Consider the following 11,278-nt stretch of genomic DNA (forward strand, 5'->3'; position numbering starts at 1 on the left):
TGATCCATTGTATATAATTCTATTTCTTGACTTTCTTGCACTTAAATTTTTTAAAAATTTAAATTACACAAATAATACATGACCATATTCTTAATGTAAAATTTTTCAACAATAAAAATTGAAAAGTCCCCTCTGATTTATTACCCTTAGTAATTCTTGAACCTTTCTCTAAGTTAACTGTTTTGTATTAGGAGTGTTTACCTGTGAAAATAACAAGAAAACCAACCATCGATGACCTAAAGTAATTGGAATTTGACAGACAGCTGCTAGCATTGATTCAGTAATTCCCTGAAGTAAAGATTTTCCCTCATGATGTCAAGGTGGCTGCCACAGCTCCAGACATGGTATCTGTTATTCACAAATAAGTGTGTAGCTATACATAATTACTTTTCACCACTGTGTGGAATTACATTGTACGAATATACTGCAATGTGTCCATGTTCCTGTTAGTAGACACTTGGTTTATTTCCATTTTGAGGGATTTTGTGGGGGTTTTTAATTTGTTTATATTTTCTGTTTTTGCTATTAAAGACGTGCTATTAATAGTCTGGCAAAAGTCTTCTGGTGCAAAAATTGCACAAATTTCTCTAGGGTACATACTTAGGACTGGAATTGCTCAGTAATAGTTTTCACATCTCAATTTTATTTTATTATACCCTTTATATATAAATGGTATCATATAGTACATATTGTTCTGTATCTTACTTTAATTCATTACATAAGGCTCAAGGATTTTGTCTGTTTTTCTCAGTATGAACCAGAAATTACCTTCTATGGGCTAGGCATAAGAGATACCCGCAATGGGCAGCTCGTCCTGGGATAAACCCCTGACCCTGTCTCCAAGGTCCCCTTTGCTCTGACTTCTTAGTGAGCCAAAGCAGCCCAGCCTAGGCTCATTTCCCCACCTAGGCCCTTCCTTGTTTCACTGTCCCCAGCTTTAATAAACATCCTCTAAAATTCACCTGGACTCGTGTTGTGAAGTGTTTTCTGCACGAAGTCAAGAACCCACACACGACTGGCTGGCCCTAGGCAGACCCACTCAAGGCCAAGTCCTCTGTCTGGTAGCAGCTCTATTCAATTTCTGTCCAGTAGCCTAATTTATATTTCTGCCAAGTGATACCAAACAAGCCAATCAAATTCTCTCTTTGAGAACTATAAATGATAGAGAAATAAAGGACAGATAAATACTCCAGTTCAATTAGTCCAAGTGATACTGAACAACTTATGATTTTTAGTAATGCTCAATATTGCACCAAGTGCCAATGTTGGTGAATTTGGGAGCTGAGGCAGCTTCCCTCAAGCAAAACTTCCAACAGAGGAGGAAATCTGTGTGACCGGCTGGTTCACTGATTGGTCGTTTCCCCCAGGTAAGTATAAACGGTCTTGGGGCATTTTCTAAGTTCTGCTTTTCTCTCCAAGCTGGTGCTAACTTCTTCAAGAGAACTTCCTTGTGAGTTCTGTAACCCCTGACAGAGTGCTGAACACACACTTACAAGAATTCACTATATATAGGGTGTCCCAAAAACATGTGCACACTCACTTTGAATAATTATAAAGGCAGTGTTTATTTATTTTTTTTATCCCTACCCAAGGGTATTTTCCCCACTGCTTTTCAGAGAGGAGAAAGGAGAGAAATGGCAATGTGAGAGAGACACATCGATTGGCTGCCTCCTGCATGAGCCCCAGGACTGAGCCTGCAACCGAGGTACATGCCCTTGGCTGGAATCGACCCTGGGACCCTTCAGTCTGCAGGCCGATGCTCTAACCACTGAGCCAAACCGGCCAGGGCTAAAGGCAGTGCTTATTAAAATACGTTCATTTTCAAAATTGAGCTATCAGCTGTTAAAGTGTGCATATACTTTTGGGGGACATCCTGTATTTGATAGGCTGAATAACCTTTCAAAAAGTTTTTAATAATTCAACCTAAAACATTTAAGTATAAAGTAACATATAACCATTATAAAAATGTAAACAGTGTAAGTTGGAGTTCATATGCTTTTTTCCTCCCCTAATCTCTACCTAAGCATCATCTTCATTAAGCTTGTTATGTGTTTCTCAGACCTTGCAACATGCACAGACATATTAACCTGTAAGGTTTTTTCTGTATTAGAAATGGAATTGCTGTAGGCAGTGGGACCGGCACCAGGTGTTAGACCCGTGGGTTCAGCCAGGACCTGGGTTCAGCAACCTCAGTTCTGTCTAGGAAAGAATTCAGAGCCAAGACTCAAACTATAAGAGGACATTTATTTATAAAATGACAGAGGTAGAAGAAGTAATTTGTAGAAGAATTGGGCTGAGGAAACAAGTTACAGAGGCAAAGGAAGGGCCATTGGAGCTTGGGAGTGAGGAAGGTAATGGTAAGGCACCTGGGGGTATAGGGAGGGGGGAGGGAAAGGGAAAGGCCTGGGCGTGCTCCTGGGAGGGAATGCACACTGGGTCCTCCCTCCAAAGGGTTTTAAGGGTGGAGATTTTAGGGGAGGTCCCAGAGCAAGATCGTAAGATTATAATAGAATATTCAGCAGCTTTCCAGGTGTGTCCTTTCAGGGTCTAGGTGTCCACTGATTGATTGGTCAGCACCAGGGCAGGGGGTCATTATCCAATGTAGCTGGTCCTGAGGTCAGCCATGGGGTCACTGGTCTGGTTTGGTTGCTTTTCCAGGCCTGGAGCTGAAATATAACTGAGGTCTAAATGTTATCTCTAGGGAAGAAAGGTCAGGGGTTCAAACCTCATGACAAGTGATATGCTAAGGGAGGAAGGTCACCCTGGGGGTGAAGTCTCACCCTACAGTTATCCTTCAGTGGCACCCAGGGCTTTCTGCCCTGGTGACCCTCTGTACCTGGCCCATCGTCCTTGCTCTGCTCATGTCTGTCTAACTGCCTACCACAGAATCATATGTTGTTTTGCAACTTGCTTTTTTAAATTAAATTTTTTGTCTATTCTTCATATCACTGTGTGTGTGTACCTCATTGTTTTAGATGGCTGCTTAGTGTCCCTCTGGTAATATGGATATGTTATAATTTTTAAAAATAACCTTCTATGGTTGAATATGTAGTCTCCAATTTATCGCTATTGTGAGCAATGCTGCAATGAACATCCCTGTATATATATTCTTGGATGCTTTGGGAGTATTTTTGTGGGCTACACACCCTGCTGTGGAATTACTGGGGAAAAGTTACAGTAATGTTTTGCAAAGGACCCTCAGTTGAGAAGGCTTGAATTCTAGGCTTGACTCTGCTACTTCTAATCTGTGTTACTCTGAGCACCGTCACTTACCTCCCTGAGATTCTATTTAATCTGTAAAAGAAGAGATCTTTTCAATATGTTTCTTAGAATTGTTGTGAAAATCATATGACGAAACTAAAGCATACTGGTTGATTAATACTAGGTTTCAGTTTAGTTTTAGTAAAATAGGAGTATTTCCTGAGCCTCTTTATAATCTGCTGACTTCATTACATGACCTGCCAATTTTTAGTAGTTGGCTGAAATGTTCCTCTTTTGAATGTAGAACAGGGAATCAAGCAGAAGAATATTATAAAAGTCAAACAGACCAGTCAATGCAGCCTGTGGAAATGGGTCTTGCTCTTCGGAAAGATGAATTCAGAATCTCAGACATCATCATCCTCAGAAAAACATTAATGTTGCCCATAATGATCTCCAGAAAAGAACAAAAAACATCTGCTCTAGAATTCTATAAGGTCATTGGCAGAGAAATCTTTGAGACCTTTCTAATCAAAGGAGTCAATAAGTATAAATTATCTAAGTGGTTAAGAAAGTGCTTGTGCTATTAATTTGCCTTCACTACCTACCAGTCTGTGAGCAAGTAGTAAGCTTTTTGTTTTTGTTTTTGCAAAATGGAGACCACAAAAATTTCTACAGTACTTTAAAGATGATCTGAAGTGCTGTATGTGAAGGAGCCCAGGAGAGGTCCTGCAAATTGGGACATTCAGTAGATATAACTGATGGAAAGGGAAGAAAAAAAAAATCTCATGGAAATATTTCAAGGAATAAATCGCTCTGAGCCCTTGAGCCAAGAACCACCATTTCCCTCGCCTGCAAAGCAAAAGGATTGAATTAGATCGTCTTTAAGGGCCCCTTCCTTCAAACAATAATAATAATTGTAACGGTTACATGTATAAAGTGCTTACTTTTCTAAATGCCTTATATTTATTAATTCATTTAATCCTCACAGCAAACCCATGAGGAAGGTACTACTATTATTCCCATTTTACAGATGAGAAAACTGAGGGACAGAGAGATTAGGAAACTCGGCCAAGATCACAAAGCTAGTGAGGGCTTTGGGCCTCGGCTGTCTGGCTCCAGAGGTGATGGTCTTAATCTTCATTCTGTGACTCTGATCCCCTCAAACACTTGAGTTCTTTGCTTTACGTTGATATTTGGAGGACATTTCTTTTCTAATAGTTTATGCTTTGTTTTATTTTAAAGGTTTATTGACATTTATTTAGAGGTGCTGTTTCCTTTTTTGAGAACAATTTAAACACAGAAAAGAATTAATGTTAGTTACCTACTGCTGAGTAACAAATTACCCCAAAACTTAGAAGCTTTAAACAGTAAACATTTATTATATCTCAAATTTCTGTGGGTCAGAAATCAAATCTGAGGGTGGCTTAGCTGTGTGCTGGGGTCAGGGACACTCCTGAAACTTGTGGTCAGGCTCTCGGCCAGGGCTGCCATCATCTGAAGAGGCTGAGAATCTACTTCCGAGCTCAGTCATATGGCTGTCGGTAAATTTCAGTTCCTCACCACGTGGGCCTCTCCACAAGGCTGCTCATATTGCTTGGCAGTTGGTCCCCCACAGTGAGAAATGAAAGAGCAAGAGAAAAGGAGAGAGAGAGAACCCGAGACAGAAACTGAGACTGCTTCCTAGCTATTCTCCTAATTTTAGGTGACATTCTATCACTTCTGCCATATTCTGTTTGCTAGAAGCAAGTCACCAAAAGTCACCGAGACTAGCCCACACTCAGGAGGAAAATTAAGCTCCATCTCTTAAGGGGAAGAATATAAAAATATATATGAACATAGCTTTAAAACCACAATAAGTACAAAGAAAAATATAATGAAGAGAGGTATACTCATTGCCCCAAATGGGCAATTATTACCTTATCATATTTTTCTCAAGAACATGTTTAATTAAAAAATAAAAATAAAATCTTTGTTCCCATCCCTTTCCTACTCTCCAGAGGCAGCAACTATCAGACTGTATAGCGTATCTTTCAAGTCTTTTTCATTCTTTTATACACATTTAAATATAGTGAAAACAATGTCTAGCATTGTTTTGTGAGTTTTTAAATTTTTCATAGATGGTATCATACGTACATATTCTCTAACTTTCCATTTTCACTCCAAGTTGCTTCTGAGATTTATGTATGCTGATATATTTAGACCCAACTTAATATTATATTGTATTAACAGACCACTTTCAATTCATCTATTGAGGGAGATTATTTCCTAAGTTTTAAATCCCTATTATAATCAATGCTGCAATAAATAGCTGTTTCATGCTTCTGGTGCACGAGTCTCTCCAGAGCAGTGTTTCCACATATTTTGCCCTACCCCACAATGAGAAATTTCTTATTATTACCAGACTTTGTCTCACTGTGACCAGTCATGTATACGTAACTAAAACCAAAGTTTCATGACTCACAGTACTAACCTTTCTATGAATGATGACCTGATAGTACCTGTTTTAAATCTATGTTCTTTTACACTGCTAGCTGAGCACCACTAATTTGATTTCTGGACCCACTATTGGGTCTCCCTCCACAGTTTGAAAAACAATCTCCTAGATCTATATCTAACTGTAGTGGCATATTCAGTTTATGGTAGTTTAAACTTTACAAGATATTGCAAATTTGCTCTTATAGGAGTTGTACCAATTTGCACTCCCCCCGGGAGCATATGAGAGTTTCTTGCCCACACTGACACCCACACTCAGTGTCCGATTTTTTTCATGTCTGCCAGTCTCATTACCGGGCCTCATTTAAGGGCTGGGCGCAATCAGACCTGCAGGAATGTGCTTTTCTTTCGTTTGAGAGGCACAGCTGTCATGGAAGAATTCCCCCGATGCCTGTCCTCATGCTGCCGTGTGTCATTCCTGAGTTCCTTGGAAAATGTGATAATTAAATGGAGAAAGAAAACAAAGGGAGAAAGGGAGAGCTCGGGAGCATCCCTCAGAGGAACCCCAGGAGCCTCTGGAACAGAGCGAGAGCCACCAGCCATGGCTCCCTCTGGTTTTCCAAGGAAGCTGCTCCAACCCATTTGCCCTTTCCCCCTCCTCTGCAAGTCCTCCCTGATATCCAGCAACCCCTTCTCCTGCGCAGAGGATGAGAATATTACAGAAAAGCTGCCCAGTCCTACCCTTCAGCTATAAACCTGCCAATATCTGCTTCCCCCTCCTCTCCTTTCAGCCTATCCCGGAGCAAGTGGCAACCTCCTCCTGCCCGGCACCGAGTCCGTCCCCTCCCCTCCCGCCCTCTGAGGGCTCTCGCTTCATAAATAAGCCCTGGCTTCCCCCTCTCCCTAACCGCCCTCCACCTCACCCTTCCCTTCAGCGCTGAGGCGCACTCCAGCCTCCCCTTCCCGAGTAAAGGCCTGTCTTTGGCCCTTCCCCTCCCTGACTTGCTCAGAGAAGCCTTTCCTTGCCTGCCCAGTGCCCATCGCTGCCCTTCATGGCGTTTGTCAGGGTGTGTGTCCACGTGCTTACCTGTGGGCCCGCCTCCCCTGCTGTGCAGTCCCCCCCCCCCCCCCCGGGGGCCGGGGACCTGGGCTCCCAGCACCTGCCGGAGCAGAGGCTCTGTGCGCTCTGCACCAGGGGACGTCGGAGAGGAAAAGCCCGTGGCCCTCCCCGGCCTCACCTGCAAGTCCCCTGTCCTCAGCAGAGCGCATGGCTCTGTGAAACCCCCCTCACCTGTCCCGAGAGCAGGACAATGCCACGTCTAACAGGAAGCGAAAGGGGACAGGCCCGGCCACTACCAAGAGCTGGTAGCCCTGGTAAAGGGCACAGTGGAGGCAGAGTCTAGAGTCAACCCACAGGTAAGGCCATCATGGAATTATTTCTAGGTTTCATCCTGCGGTTTCATTTTTGTTTTGTTTTGTTTTTTCCCGCATGCTCATTTTCTTCCATGAGAAAACTCAGTACCTGTTATTTCAAAGGGAAGGAAATCTGACATTTGAGGGAGCGCTTCCTGCACGCCAGGCATTAGGCTAAGTGCTTTATTTACTTTATCCTACTTAATGCGACTCTCCTTACAACCCAGACTATGTGTCCTCTCCCCTCTCAAAAATAAAATGACCCAGGCCCCAAATATCAAATACGCCAAGGAAAATGAAGTATTCTGGGGATTTCCACATTACAAGAAGGTACAGATGGCCCTGGCAGGGTTGCTCAGTTGGTTAGAGGGTCGTCCGGATACGCCAAGGTTGCAGGTTCGATCCCGGTCAGGGCACGTACGAGAATCAGCCGATGACTGCACAAATAAGGGGAGCAACGAATCGATGTTTCACTCTCTCTCCCTTCCTCTCTCTGTCAAGCTAAAAAAAAAAAAAAAAGGTACAAATAACTTGTACAATTTTTATGCTTTTTTAAGTTAATATGTATTAGGTCATGGGTGATACTCCTAAGACGCCAGTCTTCCACATAAACTCCTCTCCCATCTCAATTTTTCTCTTCCTTTTCTCTCTTCTTCTCTTCCTCTCGGCTTCTCCCTTGCTCTCACTTAATTCCATTACTTTCCGTTTTTTTTTTCATTTTCCTCTCTGCCTACATCTTAAGCCATCCACAGCTTCAGTGTTGCTTTTTAGGCCAACAAGGTCCCTGACTGCTGGTCCAAGTGGAAGTGAAAGCAAAGGGAAAGAAAGGCTTGTTTTCATTCCTGGGCTAGAATTGCAACAGGCCCAGTGATGTTGGGGTACAACATGTGACCCAAAGAGATAGTCGTATACTCTCGCCAGGCTTTCAGCTTCTGACACACAGGGGAAAGAGCCCACTGACTTCTTTGTGACGTTCTCAGTCATGACTAATAATACTGAGGCTCACGTTTCCATTTTGAGAATACAAACAAACCTGTAACCAGAAGATGTTAGCATTTTATTAGCATGTGAGAAGCTATGGAAGGAAATTTCCCTGAGACCAGGAAGGTAAGAATGGAAACAAAAGAAAGAAGCCTTTAAAGGACAGTGATTTAGGATGTAGCAATCTAAAAGTAGCCTATCACAAAGAAAATTCACCATGACAAGGGTGTCCTAAAGTTCTGCCCATTTGTTAGTTCCTGAGAATGCCCGGGCTACTTTGGAAAACCAAAGCTAGATCATTAATCCAGGAGACCTGAGACTCTGTTTGAGTGTTTAAATCAAGGCTGGCACAGCAGGTGCCTTCCATTTTGATGCCTTCTGACTCTCCCCTTTCAGGCAAAGAAGAAGAAATGAAGCTCGATTTCAAGGAAAAGGTATTTATTTATTTGCAAAACTTTTCAAGTGCTGTCTGAATACTAGACTTCATATTTAAACAAACCAAGTCTTGGAGATCAAGCAGATGCTATAAATCATCAAAATAGCTCCCTGTTCCCCCATCTCCTGGACAAACAAACAGGCATTAAAAGAAAATTAGTGTTGAAGAACAGAGCTAGTGGGTAGGTGGTTTATAGATTGTGGGCTGATGATCTGACAACATTTTAGCAGAGAACTTTGCTGACTGGCAAAAAGGAGAGAGTTGCTGAACGCTGAAAGGTTGTTACGAATACTTAAGGGCAAAGGCATTGTTCCTGGAAAGGGGGCAGTGTTTGAAAGCTAGAACTCTACACAGCTTTCAAGGTCTGCAACTCAAGAGGAGGTACCTTTCCTTGAAAAAAAGCCTTGAGATTCCTGCCAGGAACCACCCCCTCCTCTTCAACAGACTCCTACCACCCGGAATTAATCACAGCCTTTGTTGGCTCATTAAGTCTCCGTGTCATTTTGATGCATATATTATTACAATGATACATACAACGCCACAATGTTCAAGCTCTGCTTAAAGGATTTTAAGGCCATACTTTGGAGATGGGAAACTGTGAATCATCCAATTGATTCAGGAAATGAGTTCACTGACCTTTTGCAGAATCCTTGGAAGAAAGAAAGAGAGGGACAGGGTGAATCCCCTGGGGCTTAAATCTCAAGGGAACTCTCAGCTCTCCACCATACTTTAGGAATAAAATTGTAGTGGTAATCATAAGGAAGTTTTACAAATTAGCACTCCAAACATTTCTTTTTTTGGCTAACTGCATGTATAACTGGTTCACTGAATGAGCTGGACTCAGTCAGGGGCGAAAAAGCAACTTTCCTCTTTTTCTCCACTGTTCTTTCAAACCTCCTCTGTCAAAGTGTTCTCCATCCCTGGATGAAATCCTAGGCTGGGATCCCAGGTTTCCTGGTCATGTTTGTGTGTTAAAAAGCTCAGTTTCATCTAATGTTAAAATATTATGCTCTCATTTGATCCAAAGTTTCTGTCCTGCCCCAACCCCCGTCCTCCATCCTCGGGCCTGAATCAAGCTTGCAAGCCCCAAGTGGGAAAGGCCAGCGTGGCTTTGTGTGGCATGGGGTGGGGGTGTTTTTCCTTCCTAGAGCCACCTCCTTCTATACTTACTAGCTGCTCTTTGTGGCTATTGTAGGGCCTGATCAATGCAGGGGGTGGATTAGGGAACAAAGGCAGTGTTCTCTGGCCTGTGCAGTGGACTTTCTGAGTTTCCACTGCTGAGGACCTCCTGCCTCTCGTTTCCTCTCATAGAAAATGATTTCAGGCTGACTACTGCCTTCTCCACCACTTCCCACTCCCATGACTGCATTTCAGCTTGAAGCTTTAGATGGCCATCACCACCCATTTTGGCAGAGTGCCTTTACTGATGACCAAAGTCCAGCTCTTTTTAATGTAATCCACATGCAGCCCACAGGAAACCCGCATGCTTGCTTCCTCAGATCCTATTTCCAACTGTTATTAGTCAGGGTTTTCCAGAGAAGCAGAACAGCAGGATATAGATATGTACATAGGGATATGAATATATAGTTATAGGTATAGATGTACATAAATATAGAAATTTATTATACGGAATTGACTCACGCGATTACGGAGGCTGACAAATCCCAAGATCTGCAGTCAGTAAGCTGGAGACTCGGTGTTTCCATTCAAAGTCCATAGGCAGGAGGAAAAAACAATGTCCTAGCTCCAAGGCACCGTGGCAGGAGAAATTCCCCTTGCTGTTAGGAGGGTCAGCCTTTTTCCTTCTTTTCAAGGCCCTTAAGGGACTGGATGGGACTAGATGGAACTCACCACGTTAGGGCGGGCAATCTGCAGTCTCCCTATTCAAATGTTAATCTCTTTCAGAAACACCCTCACAGATACACCCAGAATATCGTTTAACCAAATGTCTGAGCATCCTGCGGCCCAGTCAGGTTGACACAGGTAATTAACTGTCACACCATCTCTACCCACCCTCCCACTGTAGCTCCCTTCACCAAGCCTCTTCCCACTTAAATGATTTCAAACGTGCAACGGTTACTAATTCCTGATTTCTCCCAGGCACATTCGGGGCTTTCCAAGTGCTCACTGGAGCCTCCCACATCCCTTACATGTGGGTGTGAAAAGGCCTCTCCTCCCGAGAAGAATTCTACACACGCGCGTGCACACACACACACACACACCACCAGCTATCCCACCTTAGGAGGGCAGGTACAAGAGGACTCCACGGAGAACTTCACTTAGTCTACCCCAGATTGATGTGAAACCCCAAATTCATGGTAGAGTAACCAGAATGCCTGATAGGGCCTGCAGTCAACCCAATCTCTTCAGTGTCATTAGGTCCAGGTATGACCCAGGGTTCCCTGAGAACCTCTCCGACTCCCCTCCCCACCTTTAATCCTGCCATCAGGAATAGACCCCCTTAAGTTCAAATCTGAACTCATTGCTCTGGCTAGAGAATCTTACTGCTCTAAATGAAATCTAACTCTCACATGTGGATTTTTAGCCGTTAACACTATGGGAAAGAAATGGATTTATGAATCTCATGTTCATTCGACAAATATTTATTAAGAACTTAATGTGTCCAATGCTGGGAAAATACAGATTTAAAAAAAACTATGCTGTCTGCTTTCAAGGGCTCACATTCCGGTGGACTACACCAGTGATCACACCACAGGTATTCAATGGGATATGAACATAAGTTCAGAATGGCCAGGATTACTCTGCCAAAACCCTTGAACAAGTAACAACTGGATCCGGATGGGCCTGACGGAC

The sequence above is a fragment of the Miniopterus schreibersii genome, assembly GCF_964146895.1.
Source record: "Miniopterus schreibersii genome assembly, chromosome: 3".
Classification (NCBI taxonomy): domain Eukaryota; kingdom Metazoa; phylum Chordata; class Mammalia; order Chiroptera; family Miniopteridae; genus Miniopterus; species Miniopterus schreibersii.